Source organism: Heliconius melpomene, chromosome 12 (genome assembly GCF_056956725.1).
Source record: "Heliconius melpomene rosina isolate 202511_hmr_F chromosome 12, ASM5695672v1, whole genome shotgun sequence".
In the NCBI taxonomy this organism is placed as follows: Eukaryota; Metazoa; Arthropoda; class Insecta; order Lepidoptera; family Nymphalidae; genus Heliconius; species Heliconius melpomene.
Genome location: NC_140400.1, coordinates 13,500,194 through 13,515,896, shown reverse-complemented (window position 1 = coordinate 13,515,896; position 15,703 = coordinate 13,500,194). Strand labels below are relative to the sequence as shown.

General features: G+C 34.0%; 1 protein-coding gene and 1 long non-coding RNA gene across 2 annotated transcripts in view; both read left to right on the top strand.

The window, feature by feature from the left end:
• Window positions 1–15,703, top strand: part of Mmp2 (Matrix metalloproteinase 2) — a 121,173-nt gene that overhangs the window by 87,982 nt on the left and 17,488 nt on the right. The window lies entirely within an intron of this gene.
• Window positions 1,784–15,202, top strand: LOC146534019 (uncharacterized). Its single transcript, XR_014878596.1, has 2 exons — window positions 1,784–2,252; window positions 14,966–15,202. It is a non-coding gene; the product is annotated as an uncharacterized LOC146534019 (long non-coding RNA).

Here is a 15,703-nt window from a genome sequence, read left to right as displayed (position 1 = left end):
AGTAATAAAAAAGGGGCCGAGGTGGCCATTATAAGGCGAGTAGTCGCCCCCTATCAGGTTACTAGTGAAATGGAGCGCAGGGGGCGGTTACAGATAACGACCAATATAGCCGATGGTAAATGTCAACCCAATTATTTTTCCATCTGCTACAGTTTATTTCACTAATATTTCAATATCTTAACATGTAAATTTATTGATTTTATTTTAAAAAATATAATCTCCACCATCGACAACTACACAGTATCTGTTGAAGATACATATTTTATCATATCAAAGCTTTCATCATCTATCATGTTTCGACATGTTTACGGGCCCCGTATTTATTGACTATCGCGTTGAGCGATCGCATTCATTATTCTGATTATGGCGACTCCATTGTAAGTCTCTTGCTTGCAATGAGCTTTCATTTAAATTGCTACCTATTTTGGAAACCATTGCGATTTAGTTAAAATTAAAAATGCTATACGAATCAAGCCATGTTTAAGCCGTTTTCAAACCATCGAACGTCGGCCTAAGCCCTTGCATGCCAATAGACCTCCCTTTGTCGCGATGTCGTTGACACATCCATTATGGTGACATTTTCCCGCCCTTTTTCCTGTCACATTTGACAAGTTTGAAAGCGACTCCTCCTCGCCAATGTTTTTGTCTTTGTTTTAATATTGATATCATTTTCTAAACCATCGCTATTAACATTGTTATAAAAATACACATTTTTATTGTAAAAATTATATACAAATATAATATTTTTTTATTAATTGATTAATATCACGATTTACGCCACCTATTGGGACTTTCTCATATAGATGGCAATCACTCTCAGACGATCACACAGTGTAGACGTCTTGTCGCATAAATACTTGCTTAGTTATTTATAGACGCAATCTTAACACGGCTAACGCGGGACACATCGCCACCTGTATCGACATTTGACGATTTATTACTCGTTTATTGGATGGTTGGAAAAAAAATCAGCGGTTACGTAGAGCTTTTATTTTTTATTTTTTACATAAACTGGTACACTGCTCCGAACACCCCATCAACATAGGAATTGTAATTATATTTTACCTAAGCAACTTCATAAAAATAAATGGAAGTATATGCCCTTAAATTTGCAACTTGAAATTTTGAACATTCCATCGTGTTGGTAGAATTTTGGAAAAACCATCCCTATTCTATAGCAATATCAGAATAGATTAGATTGAATTTCAACAATATATTAACAGAACATCACCCAATATGTCAATCTACAATAAATATAAGTAAAAGTATTAATTATAATTTATTTGTTTCAGGTAATATTCACAGCAACGTCTAGTGAGAAAACTCACAAACGTAATTATGTTTATATTTAAGGAATCGTCACGTTATCAACGCTACATTTTAGTATAAATTATACTGCCCACAATGACTATGTTTCTAGAATAAGTTCTATATAAAATAAACATATTTAAGGACTCCTTAAAGTAGCCAATAATAAAATATTAACATAATAGTGCCTAATATTAACTAAAAGTAAAATTTACAAAACACCGAATGCTTATTATAGATCGGATAAACAGTATTATGAAGCCACAATTCGGCAAAACTTACAAGTGCTAAACCATATTATATTCCGATACTGAGTCACACGCTATCGCACGGCAAATAGGATTACGAAACATGCACGTTACCTACGACTATCGATTTCATTATTTTACATTCGAAACAACATTTTATAACTATTATTATTATTATACATTTATATAATGTATTTAATATAAAAAAATATTGGACATAGATTTTTTTAGTCGCAATACATCCGCTCAGATAAGCGAACCAGGCTCCATAACAGATGTTTATGCTTAAACTCATAAAGGATACGTAAAGTGCACTATTTAATATGTATTTAATAATATATTATCATTTTTTTTATCGGCACCGCCCCGTTCGGGCCTGTTATAACCGCCCGCCCGCCGCCGGCCGAAGTACTCCTGGGTCTCGGCCACGAAGAGTCCACAACGCGTTCGTTCACAATACGCTCGCACCTCGCACTGTGCGGTCGTTCTGTTCTAGCAACATTTTAAATCAAAACTTCCATTTAATTGTACGTTTCGCGGTGATAACGCGGTTTTATTACTCTATGCCGCTTATTTTTATTTCGAATCCTAATGCAATTGCAGTCGAGCAACGCGAACGCTAATATATCTTGAATTGTTCATATTTTTCATTGCGTTGGTTCTGTGCGCGGGAAAATGGAGGAAATCTGTCATATGGTGAGATTATTATTTGATTATTCATTTATTAGAAATATTTTGTTCTACAATTTGGTACATATTATATTTTCATTCCATTTTCGTTTGTTTCAATATATCGTGTTTGATATAAATTGAAAGAGAGCATCGTGCTCCGGCTGGGAGACCGATAACACTCATGCGCATTGTGAAGCAATCAACATCCATTAGGCCATTTATAGAGTCACAACAGGCATCCAATAAAATATACCATAAATATGAATGGTGTCTATTATCATTTAACCTTATCAAATGCACATAGAGACATTTTTATGATAGTTATAAAAGAAAAATATGTATGATATCTATTATAATAGATATAACAAAAACAAATATTGCCTCCAGAATTCGACGGAAAGTAGTGAAAGGAGTGTCTTAACACTAGCTTCCTTCTGTCTACCCTGCTGTATGCGGAATACAGCGTGAACCTGTTTTTTTAAATATTTTTCAATAACAAACACACCATTACCATACAAAAATATTGATTGAGCTTTCTTTCGTACAAACGGGAGATAAGATAGTTTATCTCGTCCGGGTCCGCCCCCGCTGCTGCTGTCAGCCTGATACTAGAAAAAACTTAACAAGCCGACTACTTAATGAAGACGTCCCTAGCACTCGCTGATATCATATTTTTTACTCTACCCTCTACGTTTTAAATAATGTTTAATGTATTTAACAAAATATTCTATCCGCATCGTAATCTTATAATAAAACTAGAAATATTTTTGTTTGGAGGTAGACTGGTAAATTCAATATGTTTAACACTTTTTTAACAGTATATCCTTATATAGTGTATCCTTAGTAAGATTATATATGTAAAAGTGCATTTGTTTGTTTCTTATGGTTTCACGTGTAAAATGGTCCCTATGTAATATTGTATATTTGTAAGAATCAACAATTGGAGGTTAAAAAAATATAAAAAAGAATAAAAAAAATATTGATGGCGTCTTTAAAAAAAAATCAACACCATCTCACGTTTCAATTACATCTTAATGTTTAATTACAGTTAGGGATCAGTAGAGACAGCAAAGCGAGCGAAGTCATGAGTAAAGGCGAGTATAACTCCCTTTATAAGTTAAGACAAAAGGAAGTTACAAAACTGTCAAAGCAAGTTCCTGAGAAAATGTCTCACTAAATAAAAACAGTCACGCGAAAGATAACTCCCTAATTATCTATAGCGGTTAGTCAAAACTCATTCTCACATTAGAAAACTTACGTCTGTCCTATACTCCGGCCATATTACAAAGTCACCCAATATTAGTCATCTTTGCGGAAAATCTCAACAAAGAAATGGCGTAACATACTCGTGCTCTTGGCTTAGTCACATTAACCTTTTAGAGAAACATGAAAAATATGCCTTAATGGTCTATTGTTAGAGGGAAACGCTTTTGTTTCAACCAATACCTATAATAGTATAATAATCAATACTACGTATATGTAACTTAAATAAATATTGTATAAACATATTTATGTCGATAATAAACAACTTATACCTAAAGTATGATACTTTGTTAAAAATTCCACAATGCCTTCAGAATTCCGCGGAAGTTAGGAACGGAAGTGTCTTAATGGGAACAGAGTGTCTCAGCACTATATTCCGAAATTCCCTCAACCTACCATGCTATGTACGAGACAACTTGAAACTAAAAACATCTCGATCAGGCACATTTACAAACAAATACCGCACTAATATTATCCTTGTAAGGAAAGCACCATTCTTCCATAAAAGATTTAGAAGAAGGTAAGCGCTCAGCCTAGCAGTTCGGAATATGATCCCAGCACAAATTGATTGAGAGCGACATTTGATATAAAATGGTGTTGTGATTGATGGCAGCCGTACGCCCCGCTAAGTGCTCCGTCGCAGTGTCGCTACCTCCGATACATATTACATGTCAGTACGAACTTTATAACAAACAATGCTCTACAAATATAACTTGCTGCTATTACGTAATAATCGATGAATACATTTTTATATTATTTATTACTGTTACTAGAATAAACCGTATTTAGTAAATTAACAACAAGAATTTCAGTTATTCAAAACAAATATATGTTTGCATAATAAGTTACTCTATTTCTTCATCTTACGTAATCTGTATCCAAGAAAATTTACAAGTACCGTTGTATTTATAAACTGTTTTCAAAGCTAACGCTTTGATATGTACAATAACATTTCAGCCTATGGCTTCTCGGAAAAGGTCAAAGTTATAGAATACCTCTTGTTTTCATTTAACTAACTTTAATGGTGAACGAAGTTACCGACTTGCTAAATTATTTATTAGATACATAATTTGCTTAAATTAAAAGTTCAAATTGTTAATTAAAATATATAATTCTGCATCACCATATACTAAACGGTTATATTGTGAAGTGTAATATTTTGTTATTTAAAACTACGGAGTGTAAAATACAGTCAACTATAAAATAAAGTATATAGATAACAACTTATTCTTTCATGAAAATAAACTTACATTACGTTAAATGTGTATTACTGAAAAAGACAGTATGTGACAGAAAGTTTACTTAATTTTGAAAACTACAGTTTTTAGGTCACCCGGTCGCAAAGGGTGAGAAGCTGCGGACAAATTGCTTCTCTGCTACACTTAATTTACTTTATAAATGTCTTTAAGTTTTCTGCGGAAAATTCTAAGTGCTAACAATTTTCGTATTCGTACTACGTTGCCAAACATTTATCTATCAGAACAAATTAAAGAAGTTACATGTTTAATTAGTCTTCTCTTTAAAATATTAGTTATATTATAAAGCTTTCGAATTTAGAAATAGCACTTTAATAAATTATCTATATACGAGTAATGTCGTTTAAATGGAGTTTATCATCTATCTTATATCACAATCCATCATATATTTACATGCATAGTTGGTGAGCCGTACAGACGTACTGAAATCTGTAATAAATATATATGTATATATATGTATGTATGTATGTATGTATGACAGTGGCTTCGCTGCAGATCCATCCATCACACTCTAGATTCATAACAGTCATCTCTTTGCAAATGTCCCGTGGACGTTTATAACAGATGCGTTTTGCTATATTACTCTCGACTGTACATAGGTATCTTTACAGTATGTAAAATGAAATTCTGCGTGCACACCATATTCTATATCAATGTATGTATGGATGAATTTACTTACATAAAGCCAGCCGGGAAGTGGGGAGTGGAGTGTCCTGACACCTGTCCCCTCTTCCTGTGCCCTGTCCTAACCTCTTCCTACTCTGTGAAGCTGAAAACATAATGCATAAAATATATTTTAACATAAATCTATAAAGTATCACATCTCGTAAAATGCTTTACTAATCTAACATTAATGACTTTAACAAGATTTAAAATGTCTCAATAGCTGATAAAAAGGCAATAGTCCATATCACGAGCGTTATATAGGTACCTTCAGACGACACGTCCTTTGAAGACGCGCCCCAAAGCGGGTGAACGATGACATGATTTGAACGCGATATATAATCATACAGGGTAATATTGTGTCGCGGACGAACTGATAGCTCGAGCTTTTTAACAAAAAATAAGGTCACCCGTTTACACGAGAGTGAAGGCTTTAAGTGACAGATACTAGATGTTTTTGCACATTAGATAGGGGTGAAAAGATACATAACATTGACACGTGTAAAGATTGGTTGGTTTTAAATTATGGATAGATAAGATAAATGTAATTATAGAGTACCTATCAGTATCAGCAAAGTTGCGTTGCGAAATTCTAGGACAATCCCTATTTCATTATTCAAGAGTGTAGCGGACGTCGGACAAACTTAGATTGAAGGCGCCGACACTGGCACGTGCTTTAACTCTGTCTCTGCTTTTCCAGACGAAGATTTATAGCAGTTTTACGCTGTATATATTGTATTTCTATATTACTTTATTGTACATAGCGTAAACATAACCAACGATGAAGAAAAAGTAAATTAAATTTTATTAACTAAATGGATTAAATATTAAATTGAATATAATATATTAGGTATTATTTTATATATCATAAAATATTTTTTCTATAAGCTCCGGATGGACGTACAGTAACACTATCTATAAAAATAATATATATATCATACAAAGCCTTATCACATCGGAAGTTCGTAGGCGGCTTCCGTCTTTCCGTCGTCCGGCGCGTGCGCATGTCTGTTGATATCTAACACTCGCCACAGAATATTATGTTTCACGTCATCTGATATTACGTTGCAAGTTTATATTAACAGCAATTCACCGCAAAACCTGCCTATGGTAATCTATACAAAATAGCTCTTGAGTATGTCGATCGATATCTATATATTTATATTGACACAATATATTAGTTAGACATTTTTAGTTTAGAATCAAATTGGCACTATTTATATTTAACAATAATATTCGAGAAATGCCTCTCGACACGCAACGCCTCCGGAATTTGGCGGAAGGTGGGTAGCGGAGTGTTTTAACACTAGGTTCTCTCCGTCTATCCTGCTATGTGGAAGATACAGCGTGAAGCTGATTTATACTTATTTTGTACAATAATACCTACCTTTAATTAAAGCAGTTATGATAGTGTAGCGATAAACAGTTAAAATCAAATGAAACCCTACAAATATTGTAAATATCACTTTACCAAATCATGAAAATTCACGCCCTCAACCCTCCATGTCACAATAAGGAAATGAAAGAAACCTATGAAAAGGCAAATTAATTTACTTCGTAAACGCAGGGACGCGTAGTTTATATAGCAACGAAGTGATGACATTGTATTCAACTAACCCCTTCTGCTAATTGAGTTGGCTATAAATTGTATTAAACGTGTCCTATTACTTTTTTAACGTTAAGTCTTCATACAATAGTATGCTATAAAATTATACCAACTTAAAAAAAAAACGAATTAGGTATTTCCATACTAAACGGTGGGTTTTTTATAAGAAGAAAATTATATAAACTATAATAATAATTTATAGCTAAGCCTATACCGCAGAAACTCGTAACATCTACTGTGCTAAATCAAAAATTTCACAAGTTCAAACAATAACTAAAAGGAGAAACTATAAAAGCTTATGGTATAAACACGGTGAGCCGCTGAAGGAATCTTAGTAAGCTGTCGATTCACATGTTTATTATGAGTCTATTTTTACGGCTACACCGGCCGCCCGATAACGCTCTCACTAATTTACCTACAAATTTTCCTCTAATCGAATATCGCAACGTTTGAAGAAAACATGATATACCTTACTTTACAATATTACTCAACTCCATATTGTATTTCATTTTGAATGTAGATAAAATAATTATTTAAATTACATAAGCTAGTTATGGCTCAAGAGGTCAAGCATGTGACTGCTAACGCGGCAGGTTGTGGGTTCGATTGAAATTAAATATTTAATATGTTCATTTCTTCGCTCTGGTATCGCGGCAAAGGGCGGCGTTGAGTTCCGCCATTCAAAACGCAATGATTCCAGAATTCGGCGGAAATTCGGGAGCGGAGTGTCTTAACACTGGTCGCTCTCTGCCTACCTTGTTACGTGCAGGATACACAGTGAAGCGATAAACGGTGTTTGTGTTGTATCTAAGAATATACTATATGATGTACAGATGAAAGTTTTTTTAATATAGAATAGAACTACAGAAGATACAAAGAATGAAGAACGAAGAACAGAAGAAATGTGAAATGCTCATTTCCGGTTACTCACTCAACCTGGGTGTGATGTGTGCACTCGTTGCTCGGCCCATCACAACCTCCTTGAGTGAGCGACCGTGGGTGGGACATCTACATTAAAAAATAAACAATGAAGATATTTAATTTATTAATATTTTATTTAAATATAATGTTATAAGTATTACATATATATGGGACTAATAATTTTTTTTTAATGTAATTAAGCTGTATACCTTCTAACTATAATGATACTAGCACTAGATGAAATTTTAAAATAAACTCAAAACTAATACGTTTTGGGAAAACAAAATCTTAGTATATTGTTCTATTTAATATTTTCTTTTCATATATTTATAATTAATACCCGGTTTTTTTACTTAGGATAGGATATTAATGTATATATGTATACATATGTATGTATAAGACTGTTAATATCAAAATATGTACGTAAAATCTCTATAATGTTTATTTTACATAGAAATATTGATAGGAAACTATCGAGTAAGCAGTAAAAATAGCCAGACTGACATACAGAAAACAGGCGTGAACCTAAATCGAGATTTATCGGTTATTGGCTATAGAAATATATCAACATACAACATCCAGAGTATTCATATTATTATAAATAAAATGTACCTTTGATTTTTTTTTAAATTTTTAACATATCTCAAATATATATTTAATCTAGTCTAGACAAAAATATAAGGCTAATGGATTTTCACATACATACATATATGTATGTCTTTATTATTATGTCCTGTTTTACGCAATATGTTTTTGTAATACATTATTACGCCTTTTCGTAGCATGAGAAGCTGGAAGGCTATGTTGACTGCATAAAGAATATAATGTTTTTCAGTTCCTATTGCACTCATAACCATCGTTTACACTACTAAGAGGCTTCCCAAATGAGAACCACAAAAATGTTCTACATTCTATTTAAAATATATCCCTAAATAGAGACCGCATGCTCTTCCCGCTGAGATAAGCTTCCCTTACAGGTCTACCTTTGTGAACGGGCAGTTATACTTTTATCGTAAATTGAATTGAATAGATAAAATATAATTAAAAAACTTATATTATAAATCCGAAAATTTGTTTGTTTATACGTGCTTATTTTAGGAACTTCGATTTGAAAAGATTTTTGTATAGCGTATTTATCGGGTAAGGCAGGAAGGTATTTCATAACGTTATTTATTTTGCTGCGAACTTTTTGAGGCATTGCGTGTTGAATGGCGGAACTCAACGCCGGACTTTTTATTGCCTTAGTGCCAGAGCAAAAAAATGAAAATATCAATTAAAATTAATATTTAATTTCATGAAATGGAGAATAAACCCACAACCAGACACACACTCGTCCATAAAATAACTATAGCTAAAGAATAATAACATTTCACTCGTATAACACATAGAGTCTCGTAAGTTAACTCATAGTGAGTTGGCATTATCTACGTGTTACACCTGGGCGCATTGATTTACAATGCATTTGCAATACATCTGATAACGGCAGTGTTTCGCACTCCGACGCTGATTGTCTTCATTCCATTTGTGTAGGTCTGATTGCGTCACTAGGTTTATTATATAATACAATGTGATAACAAGATGTTGTTTTGGAATAAATATATTTAAATACTATTATAAACAAATAAAAAAATCTGCTTCACGCGGTATCCCGCAAACAGCACAGACAGAGGGAACCTAGTGTTAAAACGTTCTGTTCCCATATATAAAAGAATTTTGTTTAAAAAGCTTGCTTGCTATATTTCCTTAAATTTATAATCAAAGCAAAGAAAATGTTGCTATAATTAATATTTTAAAATTATTTAACAAATAAATGTATTAATTAAAGTAACTTAATAAATGTATTGATGAGATAAAAATTTCATAAATATTACATTAAATATACAACCATGTATCTAAGACGGACATATTGCCTCTAAGCCGGTCGGTCGTTGGCAACTCGTATATTCGTAGCATGTGCCAAAGGCCTACGCAGCTTAACAGATAGTAGTAGCACCCATCACATGCTACGCCGTAGCTGTGTCCTAACCTAAGTGTCAATTAATGTTGAAAGCCCTGTATAGTAATTATACCGAAAAAAAGTTAATTAACAATTTACCCAGTTAAAAATGTATTTTGACTTAGAAGAAGAAGAGTGTAAAAAGGAGAACTTCATAGGAAATCATAACATTCGAAAATTTTCGACAACTTCGTAGAATATTTCTGACATTTAACAGTAACGCATAAACCATACAATGAAAACAATCCCTTTGTTTCTTGTTTTGAAGTCACAATTTGCTGTATTTTTTTAGATATCAACTACCTATCTAACAACTACCTACCTAGATCAATTTTCTTCAAAAGTAATATATCTACATAATATAAACACTTTTCACAAGATATCTTCACAATCATTTTTACAGTAATTCAAATGTACTTAGCTGATTAAATAGAAAAGGTGCAAAAACAGTACTATTCACCTTAAGTAAAGGAACCATGGGATTGATTCGGTCCACTATTTGAGATACTCCGGAAGTCTTCCTATAAACATCTGCATAGGGTTGGGTTGTTTACTGAACGGTCTCAAGACAATTTACTTGAAAGAGTGTCGTGCAATCCACTCCCGTGATCACTACCGATGCAAAACTGTTGGCAAGCTTAAATCATCTGGAACCTTCCATTTACTCTGATTGACAAATCTTTAAATAAAATAGTCATGTTTTATTTTAACTTATTCCATACACAAAAATAGTTAAATGAAATAGGAAGTTACATGAAATACTAAATACAAAAACTTTATATTTTACATGATATTATTAATATGTTTTTAAAATATTTTAAATCATCTTAACTAACGTACCTCACCTAAGCACATAGATGATCATATGAAAAGTTATATAAAATCATGCTTTATTTTAATAAAAGCTTTAATTTTTTGCAATAACAGAATAATTAAGCTTAAAAGAAACTATCTATCTATTCTAAATCAAGAGATATTCTCAAAATTGTAAATAAATATTAAATTTTACTTAAAAATAATTCATAATTTATTTATCAGGCTGCAAAAATATAACTTTTATTTTTACATCTCACACGAGGGTTCTAATTCGCAATGAGTTTTCCTTAACAGAACTAAATGAAGTGTCCTGTTATTAGAACTCAAACGGTGCAATCCCAATCTCGTTAGCGCCAGCCGCGGGGGCCGGGGCGGGGACGGAGGGGAAGGGGGGAGCGTCGCACGTTGAAATAGAAAACGCCGGTGATTAATTGCCAATTACTTGGACAGTCGAGTAATTTCTACGCCCTCTGATTGCTATCAAGAACATTTTATTTTGTGACTAATATACATATGTGTCCTCAAAAAATCCTTTTAAAATTATATTATTATAATAACTAGCGACCCGTTCGGGGATTCGCCCGCGACAAATACTGAGGAAGTTTGCCAAAATAGAATAGTGAAAACTACCATTAAATCAGGATAAGCGTTCACAAACGCACAGACGAATCGACAAACAGACAAAATTTAAAACAGAAAATACCATTATTTTGAATTTAATTACATTAAATACATGCCCCCTAATTAAAGGTTTTCTCATATATCTTCCGTGAACAAACAGCTCTCCCTCTCTCTTTCTCATATATCTTCCATATCCAGCAGCACAGATACAAGATTAAAGCTATATGATTGTAAAAAAAAAACAAATTTCCTTGCGTTTTCTGCATATTACATGTAGAAGAAGTATAAAAGTATTAACGTATATTCGAAAATATTTGTATTTTCTTTACAAATAAGTATAACCTCAATCTACGCTTACAGTCCAATAAGATTTAGTTAATGGTTTCCTCAACACAACAGACGCGGCGGACACGAAGCGAATGAATTGAAGACGCTCGGCCACTACAATGGTCACTTGGGGAATAACAAGGCTAATAAATGTATATAGCACCGGCGCACACGTATTGTGTAACATTTGACACTCAACATTTCATCAACTTCGAGTGATGAATAGGGAATTGTAATAAGAATATAATTCTAGTTGAATTTTTCTTTTTTAGCGTCACGCTGTATACCGCATACAGCAGGGTAGGCAGAGTACCTAGTGTTGAGACACTCCGTTGCCCATTTTCTACAGAATTCTGGAGGCATTGTGTGTTAAGTGGCGGAACTCAACGTCTTGCTGAATTAAAAACATTAAATATCTCATTTGTCCAATTGGGACTCGAGCCCACAACCTGTCTCGTTCACAGTCCCTCTTTGTGCCCCTGCACCACGACTGGTCTGTAGTTGAAATGAGTTTATTTATAGATAGTGTGTCATCTCCGATGCAAAATTGTAATTTGCTGATATAATCCAATATTTAGCGCGGTGTAATTGAATATTTTTCCAATTTGTCGCGCGTAATGGGGCAAGATTGAGTTGACGGTCCCCAGCGAGGGTCCCCGCGGTCCCCGCGGCGCAGGACACGCGCGACATTTCATCTTCACGCATAATTTTAGGCTTTCAATTAAATTTCCCTTTGCAAATAATGTTTTAGCACTGAATACTACTGGGAAAAATATGTATTACATTTAATTTTATGAATATATAAATTGTATACAAAGCACTATCGTTAGCGTATTTTAAATAAATATATCATAAAAATAAGGTTTTCCATTTGGAACCACATTTATAAATGTTTATTATTTAGCGGACTTGTCTAAACTAATGATTAAAATTTGATATATCAAGATACAACCCTCATTTCTTTGATACATTAAAGTTTCTTTATCAGTACCCACGGCGTTGCGTCGCCATATATCACGGAGGCGGGATGCATGTCATGTTTGTGCTCCAATATGCCTGGATTACCCTGAATTCACTCCTACATACGATATGCCCGTCACGCGCTGTTTTCAGTCGCCGACAAAAAGACCCCATCTTTCATCACCCGATTTCTTTCCAAATGGTTTCTTAATACGTCTTCTTAATAATAATACCCACTCAATCATAGTAGAGATCCTCTTGTAAGTGTTAATCATTTGTTTCTTTAACAATTTGAAATTCATATCCTGATATTTATATTGTAGGTTTCACATTGTTTATAATGAGACCAGTCGTGCCCCAGGGGCACAAAGTGTGACTGTAAACGCGATAGGATATGAGTTTGACTCGAGAAAATATTTTATTTAAATTTATATTTCTGTTTCTTCCCTCTGGTGTTAAGCAAACTGCGGTGTTGAATTCAGCCACTCAACATGCAATGCCTCTTGAATTCGGCGGAAGTGGAGAATACTAGGTTCCCTCTGCTTACTCTGCTGAGTCAGGATACAGCGTGAACCTGATTTAATTTAGATTTTAATTTTTAAATGAAATTTTAATATTTATAACACAAATTTATGACAACGGCGTCTCCATAACGCCTCGTCATTCCAGTGGCGTTCGTCAATAGCATACTAATATTGCTTGCGAGCGATTCCATGTAATTCCAGCTATTCCACCGTCGATCGAGCGTCAACCAGCATCTTGAATATGTTACAATAATACTAACTCCGAAATACCACTCCGTAGCTGAATTCATCTGGCCGTAATTTCACCGAGTCCTATCGGTGTTCCTATCGAAACAATATTGGCGGCCGATAAACGCTACAGCCGGCTCACTTGCTACTACAATTTCGATACTAGTATAAATGCTTCAGATAAAATTTTACCAATATACATATTGAATGCTTAAATGAATTCAGCTATGTCAATATACTTTTATATATTTAATTAATCAAATATATATATTAATATATTCACTCAAAAATAAATATATTTAGAATAAATCGCTCTATTAAGAAGTAGTACAACAAATAAAGAAAAGTATGATTCAGCAACCGTAACTCAGCTCCGCTCGAGGCTAAACAAACTCTGCTTATCGTGCAGCATAAATTGGCAACACGTCGTAAGGCAAGCCGCACTCTGCGTGCCGCTGCAGCTTTATCAGCATACTCTCGTAAAACAGCGCTCTCTGTTATTGCGGCCCGGCTACGACATTTTTCTAGACTTTTTTCATATCGCAAATGTGACCCGATCGTTGCCGTTGCGCATTATTAACGATTTGCAGTCGAATTTGTTTACGATTCGAACTTACCGATATTTTCCGTAAAGTGTATTTGGCCACTCTTGCTTCCCCCTCATGTGAACTGTAAAAAACTAGTCCTTGATCGCGAATGTAATTAGAGACCAATCGTAAAACGAGAAGGTTCCACTCGGGGCACCTCATCTGATAATGAGGAGAGCTGGCGCCGCTCCAGCCGCCGCTCATATTAGGCAGCTCTCAGTGCCGCTATCGTTATGACTTTTACTCTTTTACGAGTTGTTTAGTTTACATAGCCGGCTGTGTACGAACGCGTACGCTGCCAAATACTAGTTCGCGGCTCACCGCTCGCGTCCACTCCCTAAATATACCGCTGTGCTGCCACTACGTGCAAATGAGATGTACGTGAAAGGCCTCGTTTGGCGTTTTGACATCCTGCCACACGTTAACCAAAAATTTGCTTCGAAATATGGATCAAAATATTACGAATATTAACTTTTATTTCTTATAGCAAACATACAATATAAGAATAATCTTTAAAACATATAATAACAAAAAATTACACACTAAGCTTGAGACTGAGACTGGCACCAAGGCAAACGCCCGACGTTGAGTTCCACCACTCAACCTACTCTGCTATATGCGGGAGAGCGTGAAGCTGATAAAAAAATACAAAGTAGGAGGTGGATGAAAATGTATTGTTATGTTTACTAAATAATTGATACTCCGTCTTCATTATTTTTAACAAGTAATACATAATCCTTGGTAGTTTTTTGTTTCATTCAATTACAATATATAATTTTTTACATATTAATTTTAATTAAAAGTATTTCATAGCCTTAACCTTTCAAATGAAAATCTATCATCCGACAGGTTCTCTCATAACTAACTACCGACATCCGCTTACAATGAGGCCGACAGGGAATCCATTTCCGATGATATCAATTTTGTTCAGTAACTGTTAATTAACATTTTCTTTTCTTTTCTTTCCAGGTGAGTGAGAAAATGAATACAAACCTAGCCTGGCTTTGTAAGTCGCGCGGAGACAAAAAAACATTACCCTGCATTCAATTCGAACACAGAAAAAAAAATATGATCTGCACTTTTGTAAACGCAAATGAGGTTCGCTTTGAAACGTGCGACTCAATTTAAATAACGTTGCTGAGCAGGCGGCTGAAAACTGAAAGAACTTCGAATATATGCTAAAATTGACGAGTGCCCCGAAAATTATGTTTTCGGATTTTTATTACTTCGTTTTCTCACACACACAGCAATATAATTATTAATTTGAAATACTAGATACTAAAGTACTAAAAATTTGAAATGGCAGTCAGGTAACTTAACTGTGCTGGTAAATATATGCATGAAAACATAAATTATTATGTAACAAAGGAACTATCTGCAGGACTTCGACCTTGGTAGCACCGACCTCTGCATGCTGTTGACCCTCCGTTACCAACCCGTACGTTCACCCCCGCCCAAAAATAAATTCTGTTTTGCTTAATAGAACCTTACGTTATACAACGATAAAAACTATGCTGTTACATTTGAAATGCTTTAATATTTTCAGTCATTAATTCACGTCATTGTATGGAGCACTTTGCTAATTTAAATATATTTTGAGTTTCGAAATTCATATAACAGGCATATATATGGTAATCATATATTTTTTAATTATAATTAAACTATTATTATACTGTTTATTAAATTACTTACGTTTCTGGGAATGGC